This window comes from Atractosteus spatula, chromosome 8 (genome assembly GCF_055471065.1).
Source record: "Atractosteus spatula isolate fAtrSpa1 chromosome 8, fAtrSpa1.hap1, whole genome shotgun sequence".
Lineage (NCBI taxonomy): Eukaryota > Metazoa > Chordata > Actinopteri > Semionotiformes > Lepisosteidae > Atractosteus > Atractosteus spatula.
Window position 1 is genome coordinate 52,063,269 of NC_142713.1, and position 24,212 is coordinate 52,087,480.

Consider the following 24,212-nt stretch of genomic DNA (forward strand, 5'->3'; position numbering starts at 1 on the left):
TGTAATGGTGTGGTTGCACAGGACCAGAAGTGGAATCCCCTGGTTTAAGCTACCAATGCTATACTGTACTTGTCACGCTTCTCCCTGCTGGAATGCTGTGGAGTAAGCTAGTGTTACCACGGCAGTTGGCTTTGCCTCAACTCACCTGTCAGTCGGTTGCCATGGTTATATTATCAAACAGGAAACCCGTTTCACCTGGGTGCATTTTTACAACAATTTCACACCCAAAGAATGCTCCACATTTGAGTTACACATCACTATCACATTTCAGTCCTCTGAGAGAAACTATCTTCTCTGGATTTGTACTATTTGCCAACCATCATCCTTCACTGATGCTTTTCACGTCACTGTCATCTTTTTCCTCCACATTCTCTGACCCCTCACTACCTCCCTAACTCTACACACCCTCTCCATCATCACCAATTCCTGTTCCATAATCACTATTCCAGCTTGCAATGCCTCTTCAAAACATTTCCTATCTTTGCAATGGTCTTCCCCATTTCACTTCATTTGCTAAGGAATTTGGACAGTCTCTAAACAAATGATCTTCACTCTCACACAGATTACATTTCCTAGATATGTCCAAATTCTCCACAAACAACCTTTGTGCAGACCAGCTCTCCACACCTCCTGCACAAGTCTTTGCAGACTTAAAACTAATATCAAAACTACCTCCTTTTGGTACAGTACTTAAACAGTAAACATCTGATGCCTTGATCCCCAACTCCTTCTGCAACACTTGGAAAAAAAAAAAAACAACCTCAAAATATCACCCAAGTGAGCTGAACCATCACCACTCTTAAAAACCACACGGGCACAAAAGTAACAACTCATGCCAACCTTACAGGCTGCCGTTGCTGTTACAAATCTAACAAAAAAAAACAGCTACAAGCCATGCATCCCCTTTGAAAGTCTCTGCCTTCACCCCTGGGCTTTATTGAGGGGGGGAAAAAAAAACAGACAATTACCTTTCCCTTGCCCCTAAAGCAGTACAGTATCTTCCCTTCTCTCTCCTTGAACTACAGGAGATAAAACACAAACTCCTTTACCTATCCCCAGTAACACTATTATACTCTAAGAGTTAATGCTGTGGGATGTGAAATCACCAACTGGACCAATCACATCAGTTCGTTTTTCCTTCAGTGGCATTTCAGACACAGGTGATTGTAATTAGGCAATTAAACCAGGTGTATCCAATTTTCACTCCCAGAGGAGGCCCTGGCCAAAGCTTTGGCTTGCACCATTACATGTTGTGTTGCTCTTTGGACTCTCGGCTCTGCTTTGTTTTGACTTCCGCTTTTGGATTTCCCTTGTGTTCTTAACTTGGCACTTGACTTTGCCTGTGGATTCCTTCAGTGCCTTACTGACGTCTTCTCAGCTTTGAACTTTTTCTTGTTTGCAGTCTTGGTTCTGGAAATTGTTTGCAGGCTCTTTAATAGAGTGCCTGGTTCTCTTACCTGGTCTTGGGTTGACTTCATGACCCACAGACCACTGCTTTACTCCAGTATGAACAGTGGTATATTACAACTAGTTTGTATGCTATAGAGGTTCTTCCTTCACACATATCCAGTAAAAGGTAAATATACATATAATATAATTATAAATAACTTCTTATATTTATATTGTAATTTTAATTCTAAAGGATCCTAAAGTGGATCGCATATAAAGTAAAAGAGAAACCACTTCCTCCTCCCCTGACCCCTGAAGTGCAGCACCGATCTGGGTGATAGTGCAGTATCTACCTACAGTAAGTGGAGTTTAGGTAGAGAAGTGAGAGGGCATAGGATCGTTAATGTCCAAGAAGTCAGGATTGTGATTTAATGTCTCATCCGAATGACAGAACCTGCCACAGTACAGTGTCCCCTGCCATACTGGGGGCACTATGTTGGACATTCTTGTTCAGGGAGAACAGTGCCAAATATTACTTCTCCAGCCCCACTTATGGCAGACATTCTTTAGAGGGCTTCTATCTCAATACTGATCATTCCCAACTTTGCTTAACATCTGTGATTTGATTAATAAAATGGTAATGCCAGAAGAAAAAAGAATAAAGGAACAATCTGGAATGAAACCTTACATTTTGGTTAATAGAAAAAAATATTCTGAATGAAAACATACATAAAAAGAAAAAACTACTATTGTTCAACTAAAGAGGAAAGACATTAGGATCGAACTTCTCCCTCAGTAACTACTTAATCATTTTTATTTTGTCAGAAACATATTGGAGACATCAGAAAGTTATTGATTCCTCATTAGTGTGTATTGTGTTTAATAGATTGCAATCTTGACACAATCTCATAAAGGTTATTATTTGCTAGTGAAACAAAGCAGTACAGTGTGGAAGTAAGATGGAACTGTCAATTTCATCTGGAAATATTGTCCACCTCTGGGATGTGTACAATCAAATTACTGCAAGAGCTGAGTTCACAAAGCCATACAAAGTCAATGGAGAGAGTGAATGTTAGGTAGCAAGTTAAAGGATGGTGCTACCTCAATCTCTCTTTGACCAATAATATTGCTTTTTGATTCCTGTTTATGAAAAATGAGCTTGTTGGGAAGAATCAATTTCAACAAATTGATAAAAAATAAAAATAAGATATCTATTAACAAGGGACATTTTTGAGCAAATACAAACTCATGCTACAGATGTTTATATTGTTGTGTTTTTTGGGAGTATTCAAATCCAGACTATGAAAAGTCATTTTAATGCTCTGTACATTGGGCCTATACAGACCAGTAAGCAGGTTTACAGTATATTCAGGTGACTTGTGCTGTTCTGATACATCATGAGAGCTAGGGATGCACAAATTATAGCTGATACCAATTCTATCTTGATTAGGATTATGTCACGGATGTCGGAAGGGACGAATCGTGGAATGTCAGGAGAGCGAAAAGACCCTATGCGTAGTGGCGAGACGGGGGTTAGCCCGGGCTCAGCTGTTCAGGGAATGCCGTTTAGAAACCTATGCCCTCAGGTAGCAGACGTGGGGCGACCTGGTGCTAGGCGGGTTTCAGGACATCCAAACGTCAATGCTGAGCGAAGGCAGAATGAAAGACCCGGAAATATATAGCCCCAGAAAGAGAGAGACACCAGAAGGACAGCAAAGAACCGGAAATGAGAGACAGGACAGAGAAGGAGCACCCTCTGGCTGCAGAGGGTGTGACAGATTAACAGTCAATGGATGCATACATACAAAACCAGCCTCTGGTGCAAATGTTTATAAAACAAAATAAGTAAGTGGAATATCATATTAATAGATCCAAAATCATATAAAATTCAACCACTGGATAAAATGCCCCTATAGTCATTAACAAACTCAGACCAGAGTTTGTTTTTTTCCCTGGCACAGTGTGATGGCAGTGTAATGAGATGCCTAACCTCAAAAGACAAATATTTACATTACTTAATATACTGTACAGTATAAAAATGGAAACTTGTCTGGGAGATTTGGAGAATATCAGGAACATTGCTAACTCCTTGGGCTCATGGGGGAGGACAGGGGTTTAGTTGCATTTTATGAGAGTGAGGCTGTCCCATGTTTCTCCACCTGGGTCTGTTGCTTTAGGTTCCCACCTTCACCTGCATGGCCCCTGTTAGTAGGGGTCTCCACCTTCACTCTGAGTTGTGGTTTTCTTTCTGTTGGCTGGTGAGAACTGTCCTATTAAAGATGAAAAAGCAAAACTATACCATTCTAATCAATAAAATAGCTCTTCCATTCCCACTCTTCTATGTGTTTATTATCTGTGCTATAATACAAACTATTATTTACAGATTATCCACACAGACTGAATATGCCCAGGACTAGTCCAGGCCTTCTGTAGTTCTACTATATGATAAAAATACCCTTTCTTGATAGACCAACCTAAGTGTGAACTAATAGAGATACAAATGTAGGAAGTTAATGCTTGTTTCTTAAAAACAAACATCCCTTCACAATACAGTCTGATCTCAGAAACTGATTCTTAAGCATAAGAACTGTTTCTGTTGTAACCATATAATATAATCCATAAGAAATGCAAGCTGTGTCTCATGAGTACTGAAAGAAAACAAAACTCTCAAATATAAAAAAAAACAATTTCCCCAATTTTACCTCCTGTTTTTTCAGTGCTCAGAAACACCTTCTGGATTCAGAATAGATCTAAATTTCAAGTGTTATGGTCTGGGGGAAGGAGAAACGTATTTGCAATGTCTTCATTCTCCAGCTGTGGGATTTGAAATGATTTTTTTCCAGTTCCATACATACTGTACCTCATTAGTGGATTGAGCAGGATATTTTTTTACTTTGGACGTTTTCTCCCACCTCAGCCACAAGCCTCTGTGGCTTTTCTAATGTTGCTGTTGGCCTCAGAGTGACATTCCTAAACAGTTTAATCCTTTTCCAGCTGCTTATCTTGCAGTGACAACCTGATCTAGACAGTGTGTGGGTGCCTTCCGCTTCTTAATGTTTGACTTCACCATGCTCAAAGAGATATTCGGGATGTTTAATTTTTTTTGTATACCCTTTTCCTGAGTGGTTTTGAAAGCTCCTTGATCTTCAACGTTGAATCTTGGTTTGAAATTCACTACCTGACTAAGGAAACAGATGTATTTATTTTTAAATCACATACAGTAAACCACTATTATTGTGCAAAGCCAGGCCACTCAACTAATTTTGTGCTTCTTTAAGGTAAATTTTACAGCTTAATTGAGATTTGCCACATAAATAGGTTGTACTGTACTTATCCAATCATGACTTTTCCTTTCTCTTTTATATTATTTACTCCTTTCTTTCTTATTTTTGCTTTGAGTGCTGGGAGTAGGTTGTGTATGTAACCTTTTAATTTTAATTGCTGCTTCAAAGTGCATTACTGAAAGCTTTAAAACAACAAAATGCAAAAATGGTGCAAGATTCTGAGTATTAGCATTCACTTGTATAGAAATGCATTCTTCAGCAATTAATGACTTATTAGTAACACACAATGTAATAACAACACACAATTATGTATAAATGGGTTTATGTTAGAACAGCTTGACTGGATATTGAGAAATATTTATTAACTACCTGAAGTTTGGACATGGATCACAGATAGCTGCCAGAACAAAGGTTGCAAAATTTTGATTAAGTGCCAAAAAGGTCTACAACTTAGATGACTAAACATCCAATATCCACTCAAGAAAGTCTCTGCTGTAGGGTGTACGATTCCACAGTTCAACCCACACCTGCAAATGATGGTCAGTGCAACCCTGATCTTATAATCTGAGGTACTGTCATACAGCAGCAGACAATCATGTGTCAAAATCCCTGGCCAGTTTCAGTGATTTATGCTACAAGGCCTGCAGTTCTGCACAGTACTGACATTGATTGAAATTCTGTGCAATATTGTATTGATTGGATTGATGTACTATAAGATTGTATGGAAAATTCATGCACCCTTTCTATATCCCAATAGACAATCTTACCAGCTGAGAATATGGTGAAAAGCTTCATGGCTAAAGAATGTTATTGCACCAATTCAGCTTTGATGTGAGTCTCAGTGGCAAAACTGTCTTATCATTACCTACCAGATGAGACATAAACACACTGTGTCAGTGTTGAAGGCACTCTGCAACTCTTTATAGGATTCTGCTCTCTGGTATTCATCTTGCAAGCTTAGAATTTGCAGCATGCATCTAGCAATAACTTTTGATATGGCTGGATGTTCACTGATAATGATTTAAATCCTTCTAACTGAAGAACTGCGCATTGATTTGGTGATCAGGCTTTATCGTTCCTTCCACAGAGCAGATAATTTCAGCAATGATTGGATTAAACAATGATATCTTTATTTGACAAGTTTAAACTTTTTCCCTTTGTGTCACAACAAAATGCTGAGTTGCAGAGTCTCCTGACACAGAAGTCACATGTTTTTTTTAAAAAAAAATCTGATAAAATCCTTTCTTAAAAATATCATGATTGCATTGAAATGAGCCTAAAAAATTGAAAGGAATTAGTCACCAAAGATACTGATACAAACATGAAATAAGGCAAGGATGGTAAGTAAGCACCTTGCATGTACTGTATAGATAAATATTGTAAAGGGTTTTGAGGTACATGTATAAACCTGGGAAGCACACAGCATAGACCTTCCTAGCCCATGAAGACAAATTATGTTTCTTGGTAAAATAGCAGAACATTTGAGAACTACATGGTTCAGGAAACAGTGCAAAGCAAGATGGTTAACAGAAAGGTCCCTGAGATTCTGACACATCTGAAACGCATTGCTCAATCTCAACATTTACAATGGTGTGGCAGGGGATTCTGCTCTGTTTTCCATGTCTGCTGGGTGTATAATATCTGAGGAGGGACCATATTGGCACTTAAGACCAATCTCTCACAATGAGAGAATGAAGGGAAAGGAAAGAGTATATATATATTCCTTTTAGAAGTGAGTTTTTAGAAATCTAAGGTTCCTAGTAATTCAGAGGAGTGTGCAAACCCTGTGTGCACTGTTGAAGAGGGTGAAAAAATGTACTGTGATATTAGGCTGGTAAATGGTTAAGCCATCCAGATTTAAGTTTAAAAAATGTGTAAACAAATGTTCACTCTTATGACAAAGCACAAGCTAATAAGAGTACATTTGTTCTGATTTAGCAACCCTAATCACATACAATACATTTATTTTATTTCATTCCACATGCTGATGTGATTTTATTTAAATTTCAGAGCAATCACCCATAACTGTACAGATCTGTACAGTTGTTCAGTTGGAAAAAAAATATTGCATCTGGAAAATCTAAACAAAATCCTTCTTTCTTTTAAGATTACTTGCTTAACATATCATTCCTAACTGTTAGAATGTTCATTGGTCTAAGCTGTACCTGTGTAAATCCTGTGTAAAGATATGTATTGAAAGGGATTTCCTGTTTTTGAATCAAATACAGTGTTTCTTTCCATTTCACCTTGTAAAGAGGGGTTTCTTCTAGAAAACGTATGGATTTTGTTTAATTTCCCATTCTAGCTTTAGCCAAGACTACTAATCCTAAAACAATGAGACATACATTGTATTTTCTTTCTTAAATGTGCTCTCTCAAACCAAACATAAAATAGGTCTTCTGTTTTCTTATCTCATCTATCCTAATCACACTGAAACAAAGGAGTATTTATGGATCCTTGTGGAGGGTTGGCTGTGGCCTGGGAGACTATGAAGACACTGCACATGTATCATCAATGAGGTCACCATAGAGACAAAACCCTATGTGAGAGGTTTATTACTCCAGTATGTCAGCATCTCAGGAATACTGTACATATTAAGCAAACTCTATTATCTCCAATGTTAATATATTAATATGGTGATGGGAGGCTGGGAGTGAATCAGCATCTCCAGGCTAAATGCTTTACAAACCCCCCACTTTACTGATGTTTACTCAACCAGTCTGAAAGACCTCATTTGCAACAGCAGCCCATCGCACAAACAACCCCCATCTCAAAAGTTGCAGTAATATTGTTCCTGACATTTTCACAGTAAATAAGATTTATTTATGGCCCATAAAAATGCTGTGTCAAGTAAATGTGTACCACACTGAAAATGTGCAGTTTCCAAGAGTGGATCTGTTACATATTCTTTTTAATTGAGACAGTAAAGCACTGGAATATAGCATCCTAGTAACAGAATATATTCAATCAAAAGACAGTACAGTATTACCATGAGCTGATTCTATGAATTGGAAACAATACAGAATTAAGGGTGAATTTGAAAGTTCATTGAAAGTCAAATTTCAATATATTCTAAGTACTGTATAAACAAAAATCCTGCTGAAGTTCATGTCTACACTTTTAAACATTCTGTATTTCCTACAATGGTTCACATCACCTGCAATTTGTTTATACTGTACATAATGCATTTCTTAAATAATTAATGTTCCTATCATGCATGATCGCTAATAGTGCAAATGGTGCATTTGAAGTTTAATACACTGTTAGCATAAACTAAATACTTTAGTGTGACAATGCATCTTTACTCTTCTGTGATGTTTTTCAGATTTGTCTTTCACCAAGATAAGTTGATTTGGTATCTTAAAATCAAGTTAAGAAGCTGCAAATGACTGTGCACATTCATTTTCTTTCCACTTATTTTTATTTAGATAATTCTAAGGGTTATAATCTCCAAAGATGATCTGTAAGGATAATTTGTGAGTACAGTATGTGTGTATGTTTATGTGTAGATAGGTGAAGAAATGATTATAATTCCTAAGACATGGTCACTTCTAAACAAGCATTACTTTACAGCCAAAAGGCAGCTGTACATGAGGGATTGCTTGATGTTGATGTACTAAGGCTGAGAAAACTTGCAGCTATATACAATATAAGAGCAAATATCCCTTGACGATTGAATTGCCTCAACAAAGTGGTAAAAATGAAAAAGGATGGCAACAAAATCTGTTTATGCTGCTTCACATTGAATGGTTTTCATTGAGGAGTTTATTTAATCTCAATTGAAATGGTGAATACAAAGTGTTCCCTAGCGATATGGTCATTAACTTTGGAAATGATCATCAAAATCTGCCGGTTGCTGATGGGAGACAGGGATTTGTAGGAAGAGGGCAATGCTTTGTTTTGCACTTCCTTTGTGTTCTGAAGATTTTAATAGAAATGTGTTCAAGAAAATTATCCATTGGCTGTTAAAGATGTATCTTTTTGACTTGAATGGAATACATCAATTATAACATCTAATTGTTCTAATTATCACACATTGTTATATGGACTACAGTTTATTGCTAAACATCAATTTCTATTATGTTTCTCAGAATCTGCTTTAGGTAGTTTCTTCTTTTGTCTTACTAAATGTACTAAATGTAAGTGCTCCATTGGAGTATAGATGACCTTAAATATAATATGAAGCTCACAAAGCTTACTGATATGTGCTTAATGTATATGGTGGTGATGGGCGGGGGGTTGCTTTCAGAGTCATAGGTCATGGGTTTTGTTCTAGCCTTACTAATAGCAGACATTTATGCTCACACCTTTGGAGGCCTACAAAAAGAAGCAAGGCGCTTAGCGATCCCTGTGTAAATGGGCTCATTTTTATTCACTGGAAGTCTCCTTTGTACCAGACAGCAGGATGTAAGCATTTCTGACATTTAAATGAAAGCCTCCCAAGTGTCTCTAAGCCAACTGTTTGAAGAACCTGTACTGTCCTCATTATTTCCAGAACCTCTTCCCATAAGTCAACACCCGAACAGTAACCTTCATAAAGCAGTTAAGGGTACAACATAGCAGGTGTTCCCATTTAGTGAGGTGTACAGTATTTGTACATGTTTGCGTGTATGTCTGCTTGGGTTGGCTCATGTGCATCGGCAGCATTTTTTATCTTCAATACGTCCTGAGAAACAGGTGGTGTGGGCATATCCCCACAATGTAAATTACCTTTTTATTCTTTTCTTTTTCAAATGGCATATTTCTAAATCTAAAACTGGCAAAAATATTTGTTTCTGACAAATGTGGGCTTTCATTTTGAGTTTTAAATATTACAAACTAGATAATGAAGTAACTACTGTAAGTCCTCACTTACACAGGGATAGAAACCTTTTATGTATGTGTATTAGAAACAAATATAACATAATAATGTGAGAATATCTCAATAGATATGCAGGTTCATCATAAACGATCAAAACAAAGGATTTATTTGTGTTCTGGGGGGGTATGCTGGTTATGCCGACGTGGATAATAACAATGAAGATACTGTAACATTTAGTCAATGCAGGCCAGTAACCAAGGTTGTATTGGCCATCTGTTGAGTGGTTCCACTAACTCTAGAGAGTAATGCAGGTTGGAGAGCCACCAGATCAGCCATGGGAGTTGTTTAATGTGTTCTTAGAGAGACTTGGAACGTGTAATGGCCAAAGAGGCCATTAAGAGGGCTTGGAGAAGAAAATTGGTGCTTATAATCCGGAACCAAATATATTGAATGTCTTCCCTTGGAAGGCCTTCCCCTTCCTCTGCACAATAGCGCAATGAAAAACCATGAATGGGCAGTCCAGGAAGACAATCTTAGAAAATGAGAAGTAGAGTTAGCCATACATTCTTTCTCATCTTCCTTTGCAACATGCACCTGATACTACAAACATGTGGCAACAGGTTTTGTAGTCAGATAAGACAAAAATAGAACTTTTTTTCAGACCAAACCTAACAAGGTGGATTACTGATTCAACACCATCCCTGTGGTGTTAAGACACTGTTAAACATATGGTGGCAGTTATAGTTATAGTTCTGCTTCTCATCAGCAGGGACTGGGAAGCTTGTCAAGGTTGATAGGAACATAGATGGAGCAAATAACTGGCAAGTCCTAGTAGAAACTCTGTTTGATGCGTAACAGTGGGACAAAAATTCAACTTTCAGCAGGTGATTGGTCCATAGTACAAGGCCAAATCTCCATTGGAGTGCTTGATGAGTAAGAAAGTGAATGTCCTTGAGTGGCTTCATTTTGTAGTGTCACAAAATGGGTCACCATAGGAAGCTATGAATATTTTTGTAAACAACTGTATACAGAAGCAAAACACTGTGTTGGGAAACAGGAGGGAACCCAGATAACCAAAACTTCAAAAATTAAATTACTCCACATAGGCTCCTTAAAAGCAAACTCTGTCATACACTCTAATACAAAACCAAGGATATCTATGAATTCACATCACTTTTATTGTTCATTGTAAACTGCATAGTATTTACAGAAAAAGTGTTTTTTTATACGTAGAGGACATTTGGTTTTGCTGTGCGTATTAGAGTTCAGTTAAACACTTTTTATTGCTTCCACTCTACTGCGCACACAATCTGACTGGAAGGATGCCAGTCAGGAAGACTGGCCATTCAGATTATCAGAACAATTGACTTTGCACAGGTGCAATTCTAGCAGTAATTAAGTATTAATTAGCAGCTGACACTTGTGAATAAGGAGCCTGGCACAAGGTCTGGTTATTAAAATGAAAAATAACTGATGTTAAGAATAGTATTTAAAGACAATATGCATAATTGTGATAGCAGCACTGTATCTGTCTTCATTTTCAAAAATATGTTGAATAATTGTATAAGTTATATAAATGCTTTATTCTGTATTTGTATTTCCATCCATCCAATCATTTTCTAACTGCTTTACTCAATGCAGGGTTGCTGGGGTGCTCTGGTTTTCTCCTACAGTCCAAAGACCTACTGGTAGAATAATTGGTTTCTAGAAAAATCAGCCCTGGTGTGAGTGTGTGCGTGTCTGTGTGTCCTGTGATGGACTGGTGTTCTATTCAGGAGGCGTCCTGCTGTCTTGTACTTTCCTGCTGGTATAGGTTCCGACTCCCCCATGATCCTGTACTTAGAAAAGTGGTTAGAAAACAGATGGATAGAAGCATACATACACCCCTGAATTAATACTTGGTGGAGGTGCATTTTGCTTAAATTACAGCTATAATTCTGTAAGGATAGATCTATACTAACGTAAAGACTTGTTCGAGTTCAATCAAATTGCAGGTGGACTGTTGAGGATTGCAACCTTCAAGTCATTTCACAGGATATGATTGAGGATATGATTCAATAGGACTGAGGACAGGGCTTAGTTTTCATTGGCAAATACACTGTTGCTTAAAAAAATAAAGATAAATGTTTAGGGTCATTGTCATGTTGAAAGGTATGCATAGGGCATTATGTTTTCTTCAAGAATCCATGTGTTTCTTGCTCTATCTGGTTTTCCTTCAACAGTGTTCAGTGTCCAAGTCCCTGCTGCAAAGAAACATCCCCATTAAAGAATATTGTTTTCACCATGCATTACAGCAACATTTTGTTTTGTGGGTGATGTGCTGTATTGTTTTCTGGGGGGTTTTGCTAAACGTAATGTTTTGCATTTAAACCAACAAGTTCTATAACGGTTTCATTAGACCACAAACGTTTATCCACATGGCTTCAGAATCTCCACAGTGTTGTTTTGCATACCTCAACACAACTTTGCTTTTTACTTGCCACCCTCTAATAAAGCCTGGACTTGTGGTGAGGTTGGGATATTGCTGTGACATAAACATTGACAAGTCTTTGACATGAAGACCTGCAAGTCCTTCATTGGATTCTTGGTGGCCTCTCTGGTTAGTGTTGCTTGGTTATCCATTTTGTTGGGAAGGACAGATTTAGGAAGGGTCTAGGTGATGCCATAGTGTACACCTTCCACTTCTTAATGATGGTCTTGACTTTGTTTCAAGGGATATTTAAGGACTTTGAAATCTTTTTATATTTACACTACCTTCTCAAGGTCTTTTGATAGCTTCTGGTTTCCTAAAGTTGACTCTTTACTTTGAGATAAACTCGCCAACAGAAGAGACCTACAGGAACAGCTGAGTTTGTTCTGAGGTCCCCAGAATCACTTGATCTGAAAATGTAGCTTGTTGTGAGATTTAGTAGGAAATTGGTTACACAAGCAATAATTTACAAATGTCCTGACTTAGGGTTGTATAATTATCCAGCCCATCATTCTAGGATTTCATTTGTAATTACTTTTCAGAAAGTTAGAACATTTGTTTTTCACTAGAAGTTTGTGTGTTACAATGCATACATGAAGGTAAAATAAATTCTGTAACGCTTCTTGATTTCACATTTTCAACACATTACTTTGGAAAGGATGACTTTCCAGAGTAATATTATGTGATAATAAAAAGGGAGTGTCTCAAACATTCTATCAGATAACTACTGCTGCTGTTTACTTGAATTCAGTGTTTTTCTATATTTGAACAAGTAAGCTTAACTGGTTCCCTCTATGCTTTGACTGCATGTACACTACTGTAGTTGAAGATAGAAGTTAAAAAGCAAAGTAGACTATGTTTATTGTCCTATTTAATGTGATTGGGTGGGTGGTTTATAAAAATGTTTTATTACATAAACTACTGAAATTCTACAGATTTACCTAGAGCGGGAGTTTCAAGGGACATTTCACTTTGTGCAGTGTGACAAAATATCATTAATGTGTTGCATTAATAAATCTATTTTTATTTCAGAGTTCTTGTCAAATGCAATTTAATGGATTACAAAGAGAAGTGGGTAGCCTGTAGTTCATTTTATACAGGTAAATCTCCTAATGGACCTGCAAATGTGGCATACGTTAAAAATATTAAAACTTTATTTTAAGGCCTGTGTGCATGTACTCTACATTATATATAATTTGTAACAATGGATGTGTTGTCAACATAATACATTAATACATTATCATATTTAGCCAAACAGATGTTAGAACCTTTTAGTTAGCAGTATATTATACATGAATATTGCAGCATTTAGATTATCACATTAGAAATCTGCTGGATTGTAAAGGACAAAAATTATCACAACCACTTGCAAAAGAGATTGTAGCACATTGCTGCATGATTATGTGGCAAATTCCATTACTGACTAGTTATGAATAATTTATTTTCCTTCATCCTATTTCACATTAAGAAATCCCCTGATAGAATTTTACAATTTATTTTCATTTACTTCAGTGTGTTCATAACAGTACAAAAACATTACATGGTTTGCAAAGATTTAGCAAAGATGATTAAAACTGGAACATTTGTTGCATAATTTGATGCTTGGAATTTGGTGACCCCACACATGAATAACTGCTGGGGTTTGCCTTAAATGCAATGTTAATATTTGATCACAGTGTTCATCTGAATAGAGTACATGATGGCAATCCAGCTTGGAAAACATATTTTTTTCATTCAACTGGCAGCATACTTGAATCCTGGCATATAGCACATATTGTGAGTGTTTCACAAAATGTAAATAGAAATGAAATATTACAATTCTGATCTTATATATTTATTTTATGTGGAACAGTGTGGCTACCCAAACCATTCTGTTTGTTTCTTTGGCTCAGCTATTCATACATTTCGCAAATTACAAATCCTAAATGGCTTATGAGAGAAAACATCAAATGGCCATTATTGATCTCAACTTTTTTTATTTCAAAGAGGTAAATAAATTAATAAATACATTTATTAAATAAATTACAAGTACCTGCAAGGTCATATATGTGGTTATTTAAAACCGCTGTTTATGTGTAACATTTATACTAGGACAAATACCGAATACGTTGAAATGCCGGAACTAACATAAAACTTAACTTATTGTATTTAAAATAACTTGTAGCAGAAATAAATAAATAAAATGGAATAATGACATACAGTAAGTACATACATAATACATATTGGTAATGTTTTAATGTTTATTTAATGTTTTATTTTAAGAGAGCTATTTTGTGCTTTTTTTATTCTATTATAAGTTTCTGATATGAGCTAAATAAGTACTGTACGGGGAAAGGCTCTAGAGAAGCCATAAGGTTAAGGCTGACAAAGCTCCCAAAAAGACTAAAGTGATCCCCTGAAACAGACATGCAGAGGTCTTCAATCATGGAGCTATTTGTGTGTGAGCTTTCTTAAATAATCTATGCAAGGTTACACCAATTGCTAAATCTGCACCATAGCATGAAATGATTGAGAAGCGCGTTTGCTGAAGGCAATGAAAAGCAATTCAGTAACCAGGTGGCATCAGAGCCATCACACCCAAAAACACAAAAGGTGATTGAGACTGGAATTCTGTGGTGGGTTGACGAAGGTGTTGCACGGACCTGCAGAGAATAGCATGAGGACTGCTGCTCTGACATGGAACCAGGACTGGAAACACAAGTGAGTAACCACTCGTTGATGTTTGCTACAAGTGAATAGATCTGGGCAGATTCCATGTGAAAGCCCCAAAAGAAGAAACAAAAGAGATGTTCTTCAAGTGATGATTCTGGAAAAAAAAAACAGCAGCTAATACAATGATCCTGGAATAGGAATCCAGTGCACTTGGGAGGCTGTGGGTGGAAGCTTGGAAGAGTCTAGGATCGACTCCACACCATTTGGATACTAGTGGAGGAAGTAATATATGTTGGGGACTCATAGCTATATCTGCAGACTGGCGTGGGCACTGAGGCTGGCGAGGGTTGAGAACAAAGAGCCTGGGTACAATGCAAACTGGCACCATGTGCTTGCAACTTTGGTTGGGTGGGGCTACTGGGCATCAATGACCAGTGACCAGTGAGTGGGCTTCTCCAGGGACAGCAAAAAGGAGGAATGGGTAAGATGGAAAAGACGAAACAACAAAGATAAGTTGGGACCATAGATGTGATGGGTTGAACACTTGACCAGAAATGGACTAAAGGAGGGAGAAAGAGGGAGAAAATAGAGCAAGCAGGGATTGCGGAAAAGAGGAGGGGTAGACGGAGAATGGAAGAGGAACTGCTCCCAGTTGTTCCTAAGTGGCATCAGGAGAACTGGTACAAAAGAGAGACATCATGGTACTGTAGGTGCAGGGTGCTGGTTGTTTTCCACGGAGATGTTAAGATCAAAGTGCTGCTTGTTCAAGAACAGGCTACAAATCAAACCCCGTCTTAGCTTTATAGAAGGTAAATGTTGCAGGGACACCGGGACATTGTTAATTAACAATTAACATTCCATGCCTGGCCTGCTATTTAAACCCATCTCAGCCCACACCTCTGCACTCGGTATTGTACAGTCTCCTCTGTCTCCTGACCTCACCTGCTACTAGCGATCCTATTTGGAAGCTAAATCTCTTAGTGACTGCTTTGGATACCGACTCTGCCTAGCCCTTTTGAAATTGTTCGCCTTCTCCATTTTCCTCAAGACCGACCTGCACAGTGTTCTCCTTTCAGTCACAGTAATGAGTTAAAATTGATTGATTATTTTCAATGAATAATATTTCTGATTAATATTTCTAAAATGTTCAGTAAACATTTTTACCAAATGTAAAAATGTTTACTGATTACATCAGTAAACATTTAATTACATCACTTATATACAGTAATGCAAAAAAAATATTCTTTATGTAATTAAATGTGTTTCCACCACATTCTCAGCAGGATAAGTATTCAATGTGGAGCAGTCAGAATCTATTGGAAATAATTCCATTAATTGAAGAATAAAACTTCAATAAAGTTTTGATCATACCCTATTACTTTTATAACAAAGATCATTAATATTTCATGTGATGTAAAATGCACAATTATAACTTTGTTAGCGCTGCCATGTTAAAGTAGTTATTGATCTCCACATGGCAAACTGAAGATAATGTGCGACTGCATGTACTTCATTGTAAAGAAATTCACATTTTTTTACTTTACATTTTTACAAAAAAAGGAACACTGCAGAGAGATCAGATTATCATGTTTCAATTCAATTTAATTCCCTTTCTTGAGACAAAAACCAAACAAACTTGAGACTAATATTTTCATGGCCAAATGGCCAAATGTTTTAGAATCTAGTTTTATAAACTATAGTAGAAATTAGACCTATTTGGTTGTGTCCCTCTCCACCTGCGTGCTCTAGCAGGTGAACACAATGATGATGTTAAACATCGTATACATGCATAAACCACTCTTAAACACAAATTAAAAAGCGTATTTAAAACAAAAAGTAATTTTCTTGTAAAAAGTAAATTAAAAGGTACATGATAAGAAATATATATAAAATGAACTATGTGAAAGGCTTGTAGAGGCTCACTGTATTCTTTTGTCTCAATTTATAAGCTAATTGTTACATAAGGTAAGAATTATGAATTACTTTTTTCTTTATTAAAGAACTCTGAAAACCTCAGTTCCTTGGACATGTACAATAATAATACTCTTAAGGTAGAAAACTTGAGATGGTCTTACTCAAGTCTGATGTGTTGTTATGCATTGCGTAAAAGAGCACAGTTCCCCACAATGTTACAGTACGCTGCAAACATATTCCCAAAAAATAATTTTATTTAGAAAACGGGATGTTGTTCAATTTCAAGTAGTCAAAACAAAATACCGCATTGTACAATTTCAGCGACCAGAGGTTCAGAAATCACCACTAAGTCAAAGTCTAATAGATACTAATAGAAGTATGTTTATATCGTGCTTGAAGACATTAAATCTTTTTTTTATTATTACAACGTCACTCTTGATAGTTGGAAGAAAATTCACCCACCCAGCGTTATTAGGGCCCCTGCCATACAATTGATTTAGAGATATCATGGAGATACTGAAGCTCCTTTCTATATTTGACAGCCTAGCTTACAAGACTTACATAAAACTTGCAGTACACTGGATACATTTGAGTTCCCTGAATTTGCTGTGTGAAGCTCAAAGCAAAGGTTGCTGGTTAGAATGTCAAAACACAAGCTACGGAAAGACAGATACTGTAAAGGGTGAAGAGAAACTCAATAATTTAACTCTCTGTAGAAAGCAAAAAGTATTCCAAAAATATTTTACATAAAAAAAGTATTATATATAATATGTATATTAAATAATACCATTATTTTTCCTTTTGCACAAATTTGGTCACATTATTAGTTGTTTTTCACATTCATTTACCTATACAGTATTGCTACTATCGCTGGTAAAGTACTGTATGTAGTGTGTTATACAGTACTTTTGCTTATACTGTACTTTTGAGTCTAAAATGATTTTCCATTTTCATTAGTGAGTTTTTACTTACTAGTGTATTTAAATATGTATTTCAATAATGAAAAAATCTACCATATTGATTAGCCTACTTATGATTTTTAAAAATGAATATGGTATTATCAGGAAATTCCGTTCTCTGATTATTTTTTCTGAAAAAAAGCATGTAGATTGCTTAGTAAACACATTAGTTAATGGAGATAAACGATCAGCAACGTAGCTACGACAAGGTTCAAATGTTCCAAGGCTAATTGCTTCTAAACTAAGTTAATATGCGTAATGCACATTGATTACTAAGACATTATTGTGTTTAATAGAATTGGACATATAATTAAGGTTTAGATACACACAAGTGTACTCTAAAAATGGCTGATGACTGTACACAGGCAATTAAGAAACAGGTACATAATTCTTGCAAAGTCAATTGAACACACTATTCCCAAAAGATTTAAAACGTCCTATGAGTGTTTAAGTGTAGCAGCAGAAAATACCTTTGTCTTTGTCTAAATCAATTCTTCTGTTACATTTTAAGGTCTACAAAAAAAGAATAATTTGGGACCTGCTGACTCTCAATATACACTACTTTACAGAACTTAAAAGACTAAAAAAATCCAAGAACTTGTAACAGAATACAAAATCAGTTTTTCTTATTTCCCTCTTCTTCAAAAACCCTTTTATTCAGAAAGCCTTTAGAAAAAGCAGAAAAAATTGAATTGGCATTCTATACCTTCAGCTAAGACGAAGTATTTAAGAATTTAAATGAATGAATAAATTATGTGGTACTTAAAATAAGCCTTTTCTTTCAAAGTATTATGAGGAATGTTTAAAGAAATATGCATATCTTACCCCGATTTACTCATAATAATACATTATAGATTGGATGCTGCATGGATAACAGACATTTAACACACTAATTTTAAATCTTAGCCACGCTAATGCCAAGGACAGCTTTATACTGCTCAATACAAATTGCTCAGAAGATCAGGACTATTAATTGAGTATTATAGAATTTAGAAATTAAAAGGTATTGCTCATTATTTCTTTAAAGACTCTGAAAAAGATTCTGTAGATCTATGTCTGAATAGAAAACAGTTACTTTAAAACTAATTATGAATGCGATATTGGTTATGGTATGCATCTGTAATATTCTCACCATGAGCATAATGCACATTTAAAAGTGCTTCAGTACTGAATCAAAAAACCTCTGTTTTAAAATATTAATTTATAATAGATGGTCCTCTCATTGCTGTGCAGTAGCAACAGATCTAAACTTTGATGAGAAAAGGAGATATTGAGCTGTGAGCTTCCTTTAAGACAATACCTACAGTGGTGTCAGCTTTCAGTACTAAAAAAATCAGCCACTTTTTAAAATTCTTTAACAAAAGCAAACTTTGTTAAAATGGAAAAATTCTAAGCTTCATTCTGATCCCACAATATACTGTATTCATTGTTAAAGTGCATTCTTTTCACTAAAATGATATAATTGTTAAACAAACAAAAACTAAAATGTTTCATGACTAGTAAATACGTTATTTGACTGTTACAGTATAGTACATTAGTATATTATTACAATATATTCTGGACTTTGCTAATTATCTTGATAAAGAAATACTATCATAGGAAGAGTCTATTTACCTGACATTGTTTTCACTTCTGCACAAAGCATGCCGTGATAGGTTAATACTCTTAATTTACTGTAAAAATGCAAAACCTACTTTACATTTTGGGGATTTAAAAGCATTTGCTAAGATAGTGTTGAATTAATTAAGAATCCAAGATGAACAAATGGGTGGTGCAGTGACTCTGTGGCTAAGGATCTGGGCCTGTGGCCAGCAGAGGAATCTTATTCCGTTGGGTCCCCGAGCAAGGCCCTCAACCCCCGCTGCTCCAGGGGCGCCGTAAGTTGGGGTACTGTATGTGAAAAGACAAATTCCTAATATAAGAAAGTCCCAAGTCCCTCACCAGAACCCACCTGCATCCAAAAATTATCCTAAATGTTACACCCCTTTACCCCTAGACACTTGGGGTCGTAACAGCCAATAAAGTGATCCTATCTTAAATAAAATGAATAAAACAAATAAAATACAAATGGATGTTGTGAGGTGAAAACAGTGATACCTAATATGATTTTGACTACAGCAGCTGAAATGATGACCATTGCTATTCAGATGACATAAATGATGTTATTCATTAAGTCCAAAAGACATATCATTGAAGGAAGATTTCAAATGAATTATGACCAATTGATACGGTGCATACCTCAGGATCATAAATATTTCAGAAGCTCTGCATGTTAATATGATCATCATCATCATCGTGAATGTTAGCATTAATTCTTGAAACTGATGATAACTGTCTTGTCATGTCTAATCTGTGTAAAATACACTGAGTGGCCACTTTATTAGGTACTGTACATCTAATAATGAGTTGGTACCCCCATTTGCCCTCAGAACAGCCCGAACTCGTCACGGTGTCAATAGTGTGGCACAAGGATGCTGGCGCATGTCGACTCCAATGTGTCCCATAGTTGCTGCTAATTAGCTGGTGGTGAAGCTGTACTCTGAAAAGCTTGTTTCATCTCATCCCACAGATGCTCGATTGGATTGAGATCTGATGACTGGGGAGGCCACTGCATTAAACTGAATTCATTGTTATTCATTGTGCCAGGACTTTCCTAGCCTTGTAGTAAGGAGCATTATCCTGCTGAGAAGACCCATTCACTGTTGGGTACACTGCTGCCAAGAATGCACCTGATCGGCCAGCAATGATGTTCAGATATCCCGTTCCTCCACTCATATCCAATGTGTGCCACAAAAACACACCCAGCACCACTACACCTCCAGCCTGCATTATTACACACCACAGAATGGATCAATGGACTCATGCGGTTTTTGCTATATCTTGGTCATTCCATCAGGGTGAAACAGCAGAAACCAGGATTCATAAGACAAGGCAATGTTTTTTCCAATCCCCCAGTGTCCAGTTTTTGTGTTTCTTAGCCCACTGCAACTGCACCTTCTTGTTTTTTCACTGGCAGGAGTGGAACTCGGTTGGGTCAATTACAGGGGAAGGGCAGGTGTACCTAATAAATTGACCACTCTGTATATATTCTTAGTTTGTATCCATGGTTAAAAATATAAACCGATCACACTCTTCAAAATGAGAACTTTTTAAATATACTCTACTGTATGTATGAATTTCTTAACGCCTTAATGAATGACGTCTAGTTCAGAGTACAGGTAGAGATACCTAATCCAAACCACTGGTTTGATCTTGAGCTATTTCATTAGTCAGTTCTCACCATAATCCCCAGCCGGCCATTCACTGTCTGGGATGAAAAAGGCTTGAGATGGTAAGGGTAACCTTGATTTGCTTTGCAACATAACTAAATAGGCTAGCCAGGTGCCCAAGAGCTTGTAGTGTTATTAATGAGAACTGCATTCCTCTCCCAGTTCATATTTACTCTACTGTGAGGCACATGGGATTTGCTTTGTGTAAAGTGACAGATGGCCCTGAAATGTACATGTTACAGAAGAGAGGATGCTTGGCCTTCGTCCCCAAAGGGCTCCTGTAAGGGTCAGAGTCATAAAATGGATTTCAGTCACTATGGACAATTCCCACCTGAGTAGGATTATTTATTGGATGAATGGTGTTTCCTTTGATGCTGAGTGTTAATAGTTATCACGTAATATGAAAATATGAATAGTCACAGAGTAATACCAATTGAATAGTGTAGAAGCATGCAATTGAGATTGTATTGATAATATTAACTAAAATTGTATTGTGTTGTATTTGATATTTAATATGTCAAGTTATGTTATTAATCCTGGTGCACTCTTGTTTTGCGTTATTCTGGGAATGTTTAGTATTCTGCAACAAATCCTCCATAATTTCAATAGTTCATCCATCCAGTATCAATAAATATCCTGATCAAGTTTACCGCACACTTGAAAAGGTCTGAGAAGCATAGAGGGCAAGGCAGAAACTGAGAGCACATGACAGCTCTTCCCCTTGCTAGTCCATCACAGGGCCTTAGACAAAGGGACAATTTAGAATAGCCAATCAAACCTCCCCACAATCTTTGGGAGGTGGTAGAAAACTGGATTTTATAAAAACTGCAAGACAGAGTCAAGCCCAGCATCCTGGAGGTGTGAAGCAGCAGTGCTTAACCATCATGCCTCTATGTCACATTTCAGCAGTATAAATGCAAACTATTAATAATAACAGTACTGTAAAATGTGTCACTCTGACCCCTCAAAAGCTATGAAATAATTCTCTTTTAGCCTGATAATTTCCAAGTGTAAATGCTTCAGGTAGTCGCTGTGAAAAGATTCTGGGTAATTCCCAACAGTCACCATGATCCTGCTGTCTTTCCTGTGGTAGTACAGTGAGCTGTGGTTTGTGGTCTAACTGAGTATATAAAGAGATAATTAGACTGACATGAGATAAACAACCTAAATAAATTTTAAAGTATTTGCTTAAGGGAAAAATTGAAGTAAAAACTACATATTTAATTTCTTAATACATATTTTTTTTCTTAAAAAAAACAAAACAAAATTTTCCTTAATAGCAACATAATTTACCGGGTAATTTCTCAAAGGTGTGTACAGTAAGTGCAGGCTTTCCCCTTGCAACAGGTTAAAAAGAAATGTAAATTAAGAAAATTTACAGGTCTGTCATCCACCAGTGACCCATTTTAACTACAGTTTAAATTTTATACTACCAAAATGCTCATTTGTTTCTAGATTACCTGTGAAGTTATTGGAATATTAACAAACAACTTACATTTTAGGTTTCTCATTACCTTTGAAACCTCCCTGCTTTTTAATAGTAATGTAATAAGAAAACAAAATAAATGTTTTGTCTTGAAGTTTTTTTTATATTTATATTTTTTATAAAAATTACAGTGAAACTATTGTAATTGGTTCATATATATACAGTACCTATGAAAGAAAGAGAGAACATAGATTAGATTAACATTAGAACGATAGTTTATATAAAGGGTACTTTGTAAAGATCTGTATTAATTAATACAATTTTATCATACTTAATAAGTAACTTTTTATTTGTATTTAATTCCAGCACTTTCTAAGGTAAAAAAACTGTAGCTGCAGCCCAATGAGAGCAAATCCCAAGCAACTTATTCTGTGCCTTTGCAGAGTTTCTTCTGCTTATCTCAATGTGCATTATGGTATGTTGTGATCTAAACGTTGTTTGTTTATTGAGTCATACTCATCTTTAAAATTTAATTCAGTATTTGCTGTAAAAATATGGGAGTAATCAATTATGCAAAAACACCATCCAAAAACATCCAGGAAAAAGTGTCAAAATGAGGGGTGGTAGTATAGTTGACCTTCTAGATTGAGTGTTATACTGCCACTACAATTACAATGCCCACAGTGCTAGTGCAAATTTGGAAAATAAATAAGACAAGACTTTGTTTTTGGCCTGTACTGTATCATTCAATTAACTATGAACACACATTCGAGGATTTGTCAGTATTGTTAATGCATACAGAAAAGCTGTGTTGTTCTGTTATTACCATGCATGTATTGCAGATCTGTTGGCCTACTGTATATTATTACGGGAAAAAGCAGGGTATGTAACAAATTGAAACTAATAACTCATTGAAACTTTTAAGTCCTTTTGAAGTCTTTTGGGGCTCTAACTTTAATAGGACAACATTTTGTATTTTCCCTTTTCAGAATGATGGATTTTATAATTTATTTTTAAAATGTTATTCTTATTACATATGGGAGTGCTACATACAAATTTAAAGTAATGGAGCACATAGATGAAAAAGAAATTCAAGCTCATGAGTGGCTTCCAAGGCATTGAATGAAACTTGTTGCATTGTACATCAATACTTAATTTCCTTACTTGCAAAATGATTTATTGGCTTGAAAATGAGCTTCACAAACCATTTTTCTGAAGATAAAAAATATGTTGCAGACAGTTTTTCATTTTTTTCCCTCAAGGGTGTATATTATTTTGGTGTCAGAGAACATGACTTAAAAACATCTATCCTATTTTATTTCTGCCAGAGATATTTCCTTCTTAAAATAATTTCATAACTATTGTTTTCTAATTATACACTCAATAAAACATTTAAATTAGATTTAGCTATGTTTATGGAATTGTTACCCAAAATATACAATATGTACAAGCGTCTCCTGAATAAATGGTGAGAGTGAGAGGGTTGGAGGAAAGATTTGACATCAAGCCAAAGCGAGTGGGTGACTGGTAATTAAAAAGCTAGGTTAGATTAAAGGCACTATTAAAGTAATATTTTTAACAGCAGTGTTGGTCTGTCAGTTCCCAAAGGCTTCTAAGAGGCGCAAAAGAAAGAAGAGAATAAAGTCTTCAACATAAACAATAACCTTGCAAAATAAGGTTTATGAAGACACTGCTAATGAATTGTAATAGAAAAGAAAATGACAATTGTAATAGCAACTGTTTATTAATTTACGTTTAACAAGAAGCAACATAACAAATGGTTATTATTATTGTTATATTTTTTATTATTATTATTATTATTATTAGTAGTAGTAGTAGTAGTAGTAGTAAAGTAACAAGGAACTAAAGGTTCATTTTATGACTTATAACTGCTAATAATAACCTTCATTTTACATAGCAACATTTACGATATGTAATGTTAAGGGTCTTTACAATAAAGCAATAAAACATATGAGACAGATACATACCGTACATAAATAGATAAATCAAACAAGAATTAAATGCTAGAGCATAAAAGAGAATTTTCT